The sequence below is a fragment of the Augochlora pura genome, chromosome 10, assembly GCF_028453695.1.
Source record: "Augochlora pura isolate Apur16 chromosome 10, APUR_v2.2.1, whole genome shotgun sequence".
NCBI lineage: Eukaryota > Metazoa > Arthropoda > Insecta > Hymenoptera > Halictidae > Augochlora > Augochlora pura.
In genome coordinates this window covers 4,237,480-4,250,604 of record NC_135781.1, presented here as the reverse complement: position 1 = coordinate 4,250,604, position 13,125 = coordinate 4,237,480, and positions in this window count along the sequence as shown.

The following is a 13,125-nucleotide window of genomic DNA, read 5'->3' as shown; positions in this document are numbered from 1 at the left end:
CCCCCGCTGCGATCTAATTTCGCGCTGCGTGTCGTCACTGCGGTCACGTGGGAGGGATGTATAAAATTTAAATACTCTCGTGGGAGGGATGTATAAAATTTAAATACTCTCGTGGGACGATATCAGATCTTGTCTAACATATGTGTTATACTATGTGTATAGATACGTATGTATATGTATACGAGTTATACTGGTGTTCCAAAAAAGTATGGCAATTATGGGAATGGAAGATAGATGAGACGATTTGGTGAAACTTTTTCCTTAGCGAAAATGCAATCCGCGGCTTCGTTCGCGAGTTATTAACGAAAAACGCTAGCCAATGAGACGCGAGATCAGCTGGCGCGTGGCAGCCGAGCCAACGAGCGCGTGAAGCCTAGCGGCTGCCTTGCGTTAAGAGAGCTCGCCTCTCATTGGCCAACGTTATTCGTTAATAACTCGCGAACGAGGCGGCGGAGAAAAATTTTGCAAAGGAAAAAATTACTCTAAACAACCCCAGGAACCTCTAAGAGTAACTTTCGAACATCCAGAATAATAAATAAAAGAATATCAATAATTTCTTCCTTAAAACAAGACAGTGATTAATATTAAACATACCCAAGTACCTAAAAACCACGATATCGAATTTATCGAAATTTATCGAATTTATCGAAATTTATCGAAATTTATCTGAATTTCTATAACAGTGCGTGCCTAAATGAAGAAATATATTAACGATGCGAACAGCTTCATAACTCCAGTAATTATGAAACGGAAAATGTGAAACCGGTCACGAACGGCGAGAACGGTGGCTGGTTAGAAGAGCCAAGGGAACGCAATAGTTTCCTGTAACAACGCGAGAAGACACAATTTCAACACACTTGGCCGAGCACGCGATGTTTGCGCTTCCTTTTAGAAGCGGGGGGGGGGGGGGGGGGAAGGGAGACGAGGCGTCGAGCGTTCAGAATTCATTTTAAAAGCGAACTCGAGCATCGCTTTTCCTTTCAATGAAGCATCAAATTCCGACGGAATGCAAATTGGCTCGCGAGCCGGCGGAATCGCACAGGAAATTTCACGGCGGAACAATGGGCCGATTCTTCGTTTGCCGTTTGAAAGTCAAAATACGCGGGAAGAGTCGACTGTCGGTTGTCGAAACCGTCCGGATTCGTTCGCGGCTGTTACCGGTTCGATCTTCCCGCGTTAACCGGAATCAGGCATTTAGAGCCGGTTAATTCGCGAGCGCGGAAATTGATCTGCAAATTCTGGCCAACACTTTTACACGCGAAATTCTTGCGTCGCTTATGGACGAGCCCGATGATCACGGTCCGAGATCGTTGCTCGATGACGCCCCGGGAATCGAACGAGCGTCTCTCGATTCGGAAAAATAAAATCGAGAACCAAAGTCCACGGGCCGGGCGGAGCAATAACTCTGTCTTCGCGCGTTTCGTAAACACGGCGACGCTTGTTTGCAGGTCCCCGAAAGCTTGTCGATCCGACAAGGATGATTTATAAATTCGGGCCGCCGGCCTCGTTGCATTGCGTAGAGGTTGAATTAAAATATTCAACACGTGTCTTTTCTCCGTGACGTCGACGACACGCGTAACCGGGGATAGACCGCGGGGGAGTTGTATTAAGTCGTTTATCACGGAAAACTGTTCGCGCAACCGGGAGAAAGTCGAAGCGTATCCGCCTAGCCGCGCGTTGTTTAATGCTCCATTTGCCCGTGTAAACAAACTTCCCGGGAACTCGTTTATTCAACCCTGTGCCGTCGATGCGACGAAAGTCCGGGGACAAATCCGGCGACTTTCTCGAATCGGTATAAATAGAACGTTTCCGAGCGCCGAAAACAAATCCTGTCAGCTTCCGATCCGATTTTTAGCTCGCCAAACCGAGATTCATTTTTTTTTTACTTCTTCGTCGAACGCGTTGCCGGAACGTTTGGATTAGAAAAGTGTTGGGCCGATGTCTCTTTGCGATCAACTTTCTAGTTCCGGTTTCATTAACACCGAACTGTTGCTTTACGAGAACGACAAGATTGCATCTAACGAGAACCTTTCGCCCATTTTTGTTGCGGTAATTGAGGAGCTTGTTGGACCATTCTTTTTTTATTAAAGAGTCCACGTAATTGCAACGATTTCAACGTAAACGAAGCCGTTTTATCTGCTGTCGTAGATTTAGCGTTAATTAACCGGCTGTTGCAACAGACCGTGTAGACTTGTAATTCTACCGCGTGTGTTCTTCATAGACTGTACAAATAAGACGCTTCTAAAAAATATGTAATCCGATCGAGATAAAAAATTAATTGTATCAAATCAAGATTCTTAGCTAGTTAGCTGTTACCGACGTGTTTCATCGTCGCGAATAAACACCGCGATTTCCTGTTACAATCTGGCACACTCGTCGAAAACAGCTGACCGATTAACCAGCCTCGATGTTGTAATTTCTCGAGCCGATATTCGGCGCCGAACAACAATACGTATCTCGTTAACCCGTTCGCGTTGCGACTTCGTTCTCGGCTGCGTCGATTAGCGATTCCTCGTTCTTAATCATCTCCCCGACAGAAGGAGACAATTTTTCTTTCTTCCATGTATGAAATCCTCGTCACGAGACTGACTCATTATCAATTTATTTATTGCATATGTATAGGTCGTTACCTGCCAGTGATGAAATCACGAAGGAAAAAACCGCAGAGATTTGAAACGACAGAGTTAGAATAAAAGGAGAATAAGATTTCTAGCAACAAATAACGAATGTTGTTTCTTTGACAGTGAACTGTTCAAATGACCTTGTCTTGCAATTATAAAATGTATAGATTCGCTTTCAAGGTTAATTCATTGAATGAATTACATTATTGGATTACTGTAAGTGCAACTACCGTAGTAAAAACGGTATGGATCTAAATAAATTTGACGTCACGCGTTTAAATAGAGTCAAAGCGAATAGGTTTCGTTGCTCGATGTCAAGTAATTCCCTTGTCACCGATATTTAAACGTTCAAGTAGACACAAATACGCGACAAAGTTTCTTTTTCCGCTAAGAAAGCAGTGCAATCGAAAACGTAATCGGAATTGTAAAGAAAATGGTACGGCAATGGGTTAAACGAAGCGACGCGATTAAGATTCCGCTCGGGCAGATCCAAGCGGAAAAATCATAGGGCGAGCGACAAACGGCGGAAAATCGTTCCGAGAAAACCACGGATCTCATCGTCGTCCACCGAAGCAAACAACACATGCCCCCCCCCCCCCCCCCCCCCCACGAAACGTTCGCGAAAGCCTCCGGTTGTTGCGCAAGAACGTCGCGCCTGGTCAGCGTGAATTTCTGCCGAAGCCCGCCACACGTCCGAGGAGAATCCGCGCGGGCGAGTTCACGGAACTCTCGATAACGCTCGATAGAATCGGCGGCGGTTCGAAAGCGTCGCCTGTCGTGTTCCTGTTACCGTTCTAGCACAAGGCACACCGCGTCGAGGCCGCTGCCACGTTTCCCACGTGCGTCGGATCGAAAACAAATTTGGAGCAGGCACCACCGCCGCCAGGAAGGAGGGAAGCGTGTTATAGCCTGGCGAACGCGACGGACTCACCGAGCGTTCAAGATCGGGCTGGCAGCAGCAGCAGCGGCAGCAACGGTGCGCGTCGTTGGTCGGTCGTATCCGAGAATAATCCTGCGTAAAGGTTGTCACTAGAACTGCGTGCACCAGTTATCGAGCCACCGGTAGCACCGGGAAGACGGCTGCCCGCCGACGGCGACGCGTAGTTCGCGCGGAAAACCACTACTCTCATTCTTTCGACGCGTGGGCGGATTGTTGTCGCGGGGGGGGTCGCGAACGCGCACGAGGGGAGCGGCTAATCCAGAAGCGCGCGCTCCGCTCGTCGCACGCAGGCCGGATGGATCACTGTCGAAAAAAAGGAACGGTAGCGCGCGCGCGACGCACCACAGTACACACTTCCGGGGGAGGGTGGACAACACCTGATCGCGCCGACGAGGGCGACCGTCGAATCGGCGAGTTTTCGAGCGAGAGAGGGAAACGGGGTTGTTGGATTCGGCGAGGAAGGTCCGAGGACCGAGAGACGTTTGGGAGAGACACGAGAGTCGTGAGCCGACGTCGATCGAACGTCGATGAGACACACGATGAGACGAGGCGATCTGGGGGAGGAGCCGGGGATTAGGGGATGACGGGCGGCGTAGGTCTTAGGTGATGCACTGACACCGGGGTGAAGAGGACGCGTCGCGCGAATCTGCTTGCCGCGGCAACATTCTTTGTTTACCCAGGCGATCGTGAGGTCGGCACAGGCACACACTCATACACATGCACAGAGAAAGAGAGAGACACACTCGCGCGCGGATCGATGGATGATCGTCGATCGGTCCTGCGGGCGTGATCGTCGCGGTGGCACTGGCGCGGGTTCCAGCAAATTTGTTTACGGTTCTGTCGTGACGACGAGAGAGAAACGGGCGGACGTCGCGACGTCGACACGATCGCGCGAGAGAGCGGCGACGGCGTAGCGGTAGTGTGCACGAGACGATCGTCGACGAGAAACTGGCACCTTCCGGTCGAGACGAGGAGAGGGAGAGCCGCGCGAGAGAGATAGACCAGGCGCGCGGAGATACACGAGCGAGCGCCGCACACATGCACGCCGCGCCGCGCCGCGCCGCGCGTCCCGGCCCGACCCGTCCCGTCCCGCTCCGGCCAGAACGACCGACCGAGCTGGCGCGCGTGTTTCGTCGTATGGGTGCGGGAGCGAGAAAGAGAGAGGGCAGCAGCGGAGACAGAGAGAGGGGGCGAGCCAGAGGGAGAGAGAGAGGGAGAGAGAGAGAGGAGGGAAATCGCGACACTAGCGACCGCTCCGTACACGCTCTTTTCCCGCAAAAGCTGCGCGCCGCGAGCGCACCGGAAAAAAGAAGCACGCACCGATCCTCGCGAACCATCCCCCCATCTTCCACCCCCTCGGTTCTCTCCTCTCGCCGTCTCTCTTTCTCCGGTTCTTTCCTATCTCTGTGTGTTTGTGCGCGCGTGCACGAGAACCGAACACGAGCGAGCAGCGTGCGTGCGGGCCAGAGAGGAACGGAGAGAGGTTCTCGAGGAAGGGAGACTGCGATGGGGAAGGGTTGCACGGAGTGAGCGAGCGAGCGAGAGCGAGAGCGACAGAGAGAAAGAGAGAGAGCGAGAGAGAGAGAGAGAGAGAGCGAGAGAGGGACAGGGGAGTGGGAGATTATCAAAATGGCCGCGCGCGCAACCTACTCTCCAGCTCCTACCTCCTCCGCCGCCTATTCCTACGATACTATTCCTCTCCGCCTCGGTCGACCGACACGCCGCCTCGCGCGGAAACCGCCAGGCGCATTGCTATACCGCCTGGCATCATAATAGCAATGGACTACCGTCACGCGGGATACGCCAACCAGAGCTCCTTTGCCGCTGACGCACAGCGACGGTGCCGATGATACCGCCGCCGCCGCCGCCGCGCCGATGCCTCTCTCTCTCTCGGCTGTCTCCCTTTCTGCTCTCCTCTCCTCGCCCCCCACCCGCGCGGATCATCATCAACATCAACCACCTACCGCATCCGCGAAACCGACAGCTTCTCTACGTGCTTTTTCCGCTTTCACGGAAGCAGTCGCCGCGCGGCACACGCTAATGCCAACGATCGCTCTAATTAATTCTGCGCGGCCGGCTACGCCGTCTTTGCAGGCCGTGCAGCACCGGGGGGGGGGGGGGGGGGGGGGGGCGGCTTTCGTACACGGGGCCGTGTAACGAGATTGGGGGTGGATGGACCCGCGCGGCAAATCATTGTGAGAGGGGAAACACTCTTCTGGTTCCAGCGGTTTGATCAACTGATAGAGGAACGGCGCGCATTTACAAGTTGCCCTGCGCGAGAGCCAACCTTTGAAACGACGTTACTTTGATAAACTACCCCTTCGCGGGGGCTGTTTGACGCGGCGACTGTGTTTTTGTGCAGCGAGCACCGAGTTTCTGTGTACACGTGTTCGCGGAATTATTTTTATGCGAACTGTTTCCTAAGGGTTCACTGGGGCGAGCTACCCCTTTGTAAATTTGTTTCAGATTAGGAGGACTTTAATATTCCGTTGCTTGTGGGTGGATGCGCGTGACGCAGGTTTTAAGTGAAACGTCTTGCGAGAGGTCCGCACGGTGGTTACCTTGATAAACTACCCCTTTGTGGATCCATTTAGGATGGGTTAAGTGAAGCGTGACTTTTTTTGACTCGGTTGAGTTGCTCGTTCAGTTGCGTGGTTATCGAATAAACTTTAGATGAACTATCTTGCGCAAAATTCGTGTGACAGGTGATCTTTGTGCAAAATAAAAATTGTTTTTAAAGATTTTGAAGATCGCTAGCCAGATTTTGATAGAGTGCAGACCTTTGTGAAAAATAAAAATTGTTTTTAAAGAACAGCAGCCAATTAAATTATTCTTTCTTCTTTTAACAATTGAAATCGATTAATAAAGCAGCGATATTCTCAAATTCTTAATGTTTGCTTACTGTTCCGATTTTATTCTATTAATTTTGACCACAAGTGCGTCAAATTCGTCGTCCATTGATATATCATCCCTTCGCGGACCTGTTTGAGATGCATTAAAGGGGGAGCGATTTAAATGTCTGCCATCGGGTTGCGTAACCTTCCAGCAAGGTGTCCGTGAGGTATGCTTCGGGTGAACCATCCTGGGAAAAGCTCTCCGCGACAGCAACTTTGACAAACTACCCCCCTCCGTCCCTCTCCGTTCGAGCGTCTATTGAAGGGATTATGGATTAAACGAGTGTCTTTATATCGCGACTAGTTTTTCGGAGGGTCTCTGGTAGTTATGTTTTATGCAAGCCCCGCATGGAGATTTGGGGTGACTGCGCCTTTGACAAACCACCCCTTTTCAAATCTTTGTCGGCCGTATAGAATATAGTTTCACGAAGGTGTAAAGGTCGCCGCGGAGAACATTCCAGAAGCGAAACGAATCAACCCTTTAACGATTTCGAAATTGACGAATATATATTTTATCGAAAATTGAGGGAAATAATTTTTAAATATAATATTAAGACGGAAAATATTTATTGCGAATGAACGAACCCTCTAATAATCGTAAAGTTGATCAAACTCCATTTTATCAAAAATTAAACGCAATGTTTAAAAAACCCTGTCGAGAAGGAAAATATTGACTGCTAATAAACGAACCATCCCCTAACGATTTCGAAATTCATTAAAATCAATTTCACCGAAACGCGAATCAAACGTTTAATAAACGCTATTTAGAAGGGAAATATTGACTGCGAATAAATCGATCCCCTAATGATTTCGAAGTTAATCGAAATCTATTTCATCAAAATTCTAACAAAATAGGTTACAAAAACCATAACCCCGACGATCTGCAAATTGGATCGAAATCTGCTCCGATAAAACGAGACGTTTAAAAAAAATATCACCGCCAAGTTTGCGAGATTCTCGGTTCAATAATAACCGCGGCACTTTGCAAGCGCCATTAAAATCGCATCTCCGCGCTGCGTTTATTTAAATTAAAATGAGCCGCGCGCTCGGCCCGCCGGAGAGAAGTCCGCGCAAAATATTTTCTATTCCGTCGAAACCGTATAAATAAAAATCCGCGGTCCAACGATTTCCGGTATAAACCGGCGGCCACGTGAAAAACAAGCCGGCGAATAAAGCCGGCGAATAAAAATCGCCGGCGCGTCGAACGAACCCGGGAAAAGAGACAGAGAGAAAGAGAGGGAGAGAGAGAGAGAGAGAGCCGGGGCGTTAAAAGTTTAACACGGTTCCGGGCGTACTCGCCTCGCAGGCCGGTGGCAACGAACACACAGACAGCGCGTTTCGCCGGGGTAATAAACGGCCCCGCAAATAATGACGTTACGTTAAAATAATATACGTGTTATTATCTACCGATTGTTGCCGGCGACCCCCTCGCTCGCTCGCTCGCTCGTTCGTTCGCGTCCATTGAAAACGCACCCCTTTCGGTGTTCAGGGGGGGGGGGAGTGCTGTTGCTCGTTCTCTACCGGCACGGTGTTTCACCGCGAACGGCATCAACGGTTTCCGTTTTTGCGGCGCGGCCGAACGGGCCGCGAGCGTTTCCCGTAAACGGGCAAATAAACAAACAAATAAACGATTTAAAGGCGCGTTGTCGATCGAACAGGCGCGAGACGATTGGCCGGGCGAGGGCGATACCCGTCGAGATGCCGGGGGTGGGAAAAATGGGAGGAAAGAGAGCGAGCGAAAGAGAGAGAGAGAGAGAGAGAGAGAGAGAGAGAGAGAGAGAGCGCGGAACCCGCATACATCGGGCGCATATTGCGTTTAAATCGCTTTGACGTTCGGTACGCGCGCACTCTGCCGCGTTTAACTAATTTCCAGACAAAGGCCGGTTACATCGGTTTTCGGGGGTGGGCCAGTGCCAAGCCGGTTTTCGGCCGAAAATTGGCATATTAATTTCCGATACGTTTCACGGCACAAAAGCCACGCGGCGCGCGTCGCTCGGACCCCGGAGAGCGCACACGCCTTTATAGGGATTTTTCGTCGATTCGACCGCCGAGAGCCTCCCTACCTGCCCCCCTCTCTCTCTACCCTCCCTGCCCGCCCGCCTTTCCTTCCAAAGCGATTCCCCCACCCCTGCGACGACCACTCGTCCCTCTGCCCCCGCCGCGGGCCGCGAGGACACGCGCCGCAGACATTCCGCTTTAAAATAATATCCCGGAACCGAGGGATTACGAGTTTAATTTAATCCACTGCAATGACCGCTCCTACCACTCTGTGTAAACGGGCCAATAGAATGGCCGGGTAATTAACGAAAGAAGCTGCGCCCTCCGGTATCCGCCCTATCGGGGTGCCCATCGCGAGACCCTGCGACGTCTCCCTCTAATCGACTCTTAACTATTCTTTTAAACGGTCTCGACGCGGTCTCGCGAGTACACCACTTCGTCGAGGAGTAGCGGTATTTTTCTGTTACACTCGTTGACAGTAGATAACTGGTTCTGTTAAGTAGTAAGCGTAAAAGATAAGTAAGTAGTAAGCGAATGATTACTGTGCCTTCGATTTATTTTTCGGCATAATTCACTTTATATTTATCGAATAAAGCGTGTGGCATTATTTTTGCTCAAATAGAAACAAAATAAAGGAATATAAAATAGTTTAACAAGAAAAATTTATTAATTTTCTATTTATCGAAATTTCAGAAATGTAATAACATCATATTTATCGATCAACATATATTAAATTTATTACAGTATAATATAGCAAATTTAATAACTTCCTATGTATAAAATAAAACATTTTTATTTTCGAATAAAACAATTCAATACGTCTCATTCATATAAACATAACACGAATTGCGCTGAAAAAGCAAACTAAATACACAGTAATCGACCACCCCACAATTACCATCACCGCTACCCTAACTTTGATACCGCAACGGTGTTAATCGTCGCTTAATTTTTGCGGCATCATTTTAGATATGTACTCGCCTTTCAAAGTCATCAGCTGATTGGTTAATTAACCGTGAGCGTGCCGGCACTGTTCACGGTTTCCTGTTGCGGAGAAAAATGGCGGATCAGCGCGGGGACCGGGTATAAATGGAATTTGAATTTGACCCCTCGGGTCAAGGTGGAAATTACTCGGCGAATACTGTGTTCTAGCCATTTTGGTTCCGACGTCAAAGCGCAAGTTTTAACTGGATCACGCGGATTATATTCGGGTTAAAACTGCTCGGTCCGGCGCACATTTATTTCCGCGATTGCTAACGACGATTAAACGCCGTGGACTCGTCGGTTTAATCGCGATCGTACTAGTTTATTATTGTTAAGTCGCGACTGATTTAATTTGGTCTTTGTCGGGCGAACGGTTTGCTTCGTTTCAATGACGATCTAAAATTGGTGGACAAGCTGAGGGCGATCTTTGTGCATTTGTAATGCAAATAAGGGAGTGATACTGTTGTTGCTGTTATTATTGTTGTTATTATTATTTTATGGGGATTCAGGCGAGTGACGCGTGTTTCTTTCGTATCTCGATGGAGCGTATCAACTCTATAGTAATGATTAATTATTGGTAATTATTACTATATGATTATAATATATATTAATAGTATAATAATATATAAGAGTATATATAGTAATAATATAATTATATGTAACATAATATACTGACAATATCATATAAAATAGGAACTATTAATAATTTCAAGAAACGAAGTTATCACCAATCGAACGACAAGGTCCGGGTCAATTTTGACCCAGATTATAAATAAACAGTTATTTCAGTGTCTAGAGTAGAACAATTAATTCTCATCGTTCACATGTTTCAATAAAGTCTATTCAAAATATTACTATATCTAAACTGAGTGCCCTAAAAACTACATATAAAAACATTGTCAAAAAAAAATTACAAACAATTCTACCTATACTCAGTTATTTATAAAAATAATCCGCCACCCAAGCGTTAAAGTAATATAAGTTACTGTGTCATCAATGCTCCATCAAAATTTCCAAAAGATGACGAAAAATATGTATTCATATTTCCGCTAAAATCCCCATCGACAACATTCATCCAGGGGCCAATAAACGGGCAACTTTTCCGCGTCCGCAGTTTAGAAGCGTATATAGCATGTTGCACACCTCGAGCCCCATTATCTGGTTAATGGTAGGACGATCAACAGCCCGGTATCGGTTTCGATAAGCGGTTGCGAAGGAGCTAAGTTCAGTAGCTCGGAAAACTTGGCGTTCCTCTAACCCGCGCGCGCCCGCCCCCTCCCCTCCAACGTTCCACCACCGACAGCCATAACCAGCCAATAATACAAATAAGCGGGCCGGGCCCGATCGATACAAACCCGGTCGAATAACTCTGTAAGCGTTGCCCGAGGGTAAATAAATCGGAGAAGTCGTATCCGGAGGATCGGAGACACGGTCCTCTCTCAAGAGAGAGTGAGAGAGAAAGAGAGATAGAGAGAGAGAGAGAGAGAGTAAGGCGGAGAAAAAGGAGAGGCACGCGAGCACAGCGAGACACGGCAGAGGGTTGGGCTAAAGACAAACAAACGGTACACACGGTTCCCCGGTTACCCTGTACCTTCTGGTCTCTTCCTCTGTTTCTACGATTCCCGACCCTCCGCCGCTCGTGGAAGAACACGAGATGCTGTGTCCGAGGTCGGGACATCCAGCTACCGGTCGCCGGATGGACCGGTTCGATACAGCGAAAATTGCTCGCGAGTGTACTTTACCGGCAACTTTCTGTCGGTCGAACGCGCTGGATTGCTTTATTAACCTTTTTTCCGCATTCTATTTTTTTTGAAGGATGGTACTTGTCTGTATGATAGTAAGTAATTATTGATATTTAATTTTCCGTTATTTTCTGTAGTATATATATTTATGATGTACATTATATTATACCAGTTTTGACACTATTTCTTCTCAGTTTTTCTTCTTTATTTTTATAACGCACCGTTAGATATATTTTCTTATTTTTAATATATTTATATGACGACTATAAAAACTATATATATATGTAATGATGACTATAAAGCGATTTCTTAATTCAAAGCTTGTGGTTGCTAATTACAATACTTCGTAGTTAATGCGACCACGTTATAAGAATAAAATAATAATAATAATATTAACAATAATGACAACAATAATACTAGAAACAATTAGAATTTTAATTCGTCTAATCGAGTCGTCACACCGCTTTAAATGAACTATTTTTTTGTTTTATAATATCGATTTAATTTTAACAATATATCTAATAAAATTCAGTAAAACTTCCGACATCATAAAATAATAAATTATATAATATATATTAGAAAAGATTTTTATATATATTTTAAAAGATATTCTCCATGTTACACCATCATTAAAATCCAATCGTTGCCAATCAATAACATTATCATTGCTATTAATAAAATTAATAAAAGCATTGACATAACCGTGACACAACCACCTTCCCACGCAAACTAGCAACGATCCCCGAAAATCTAGTATCACCGAAACGATATTCGTCTCCCAAAAATCCAGAGCCGAATAATTGCAGCCGACCATCGCAGCCAGCAATTTCCGGGCCGCGCGCGGTCCCGTCGTTATCATTCGCGAACGCGGCAGAAAATTCGAAGGATCCCGAATATCGGACAGAGGAAAACAATAATGGGCGCGCGAGAGCTTTTGTACGGCTTTATTCAGGGTCTCTGGACAGCGGAACGCCTGGCCGCCGCCGCGCGACGTGAAATTCGAGCAAAAGCGACGGGGCCGAGCGCGCCGGTTCGCCGATGTCAGCGAAATCAGGGCCCGTGCGACACAGGGACGTATCTAGCCCCGTGGCTCGCGGATGCGGGGATCGAAAAGCGGCGCGCTCCGTCTGGGACACGGGGAAACGCTTCCCGGCAGAGCGCCGGATAACGAGCAAGAAAAGAGGAAGACGACGTCCTCGGAAAACGAGGAAAAAACCGTGGAAAGGAATCACTTTCGCTCTCGGAGCCACTCTCGCCCCGGGACCAGCCGTGAAACGCGTCTCTCTGTGATCCTTGAGAGCCGTGATCTCTCTCTCTCTCTCTCTCTTCCTCTCTCTCTCTTTCTTGCTCTTTTTCTCTTTCTCGAGCGATCCTCCGCCCGTTTCTTTTCTCCGATCCGTCGATCTCTCGGGGGAGAGTTTCGGGATAATAATAGTCGTCGAAACCTAGATGTTAGTCAGAGGACTATTTTTAAGCTACGGCCCGACGCCGAGACCCGCTACACGTTTTCCTTCCTACCCGCGGGGCCGGCCACCGAGATTTCTTCGGCTTCGCGCGGCGAACCGACCTTGAATACCCATCGTCGATTCCCCGCTCGCTGTTTGCCGCCTCGACCTTTATGCTAATAGAGGATTTCCTCGCGTTTCGGTCGACTGGAAGATCCGCCGTGGTGGAAATCAAATCGAACCGCGGCCGGCCAAGCTGGTCTCTTGTTCTTATTCTTTTCGGGGATGTTTGCTGGCCGATAAGGTATTTCAAATAGCGAACAAGAGAACGTTCTATTTTATTTTTATTTTATAAAGCGTCGACTTTTAAGAACGGAGCATTTCATTCGTTGTAGATTGCTTTTTGGATTATGGTACAGATGGTGCTTTATTTGAGAATCAGTGAAAATATTTGTGCGATTGCTCGGAATATTTTCTTTAATTTACGAGCATGAAGAAATT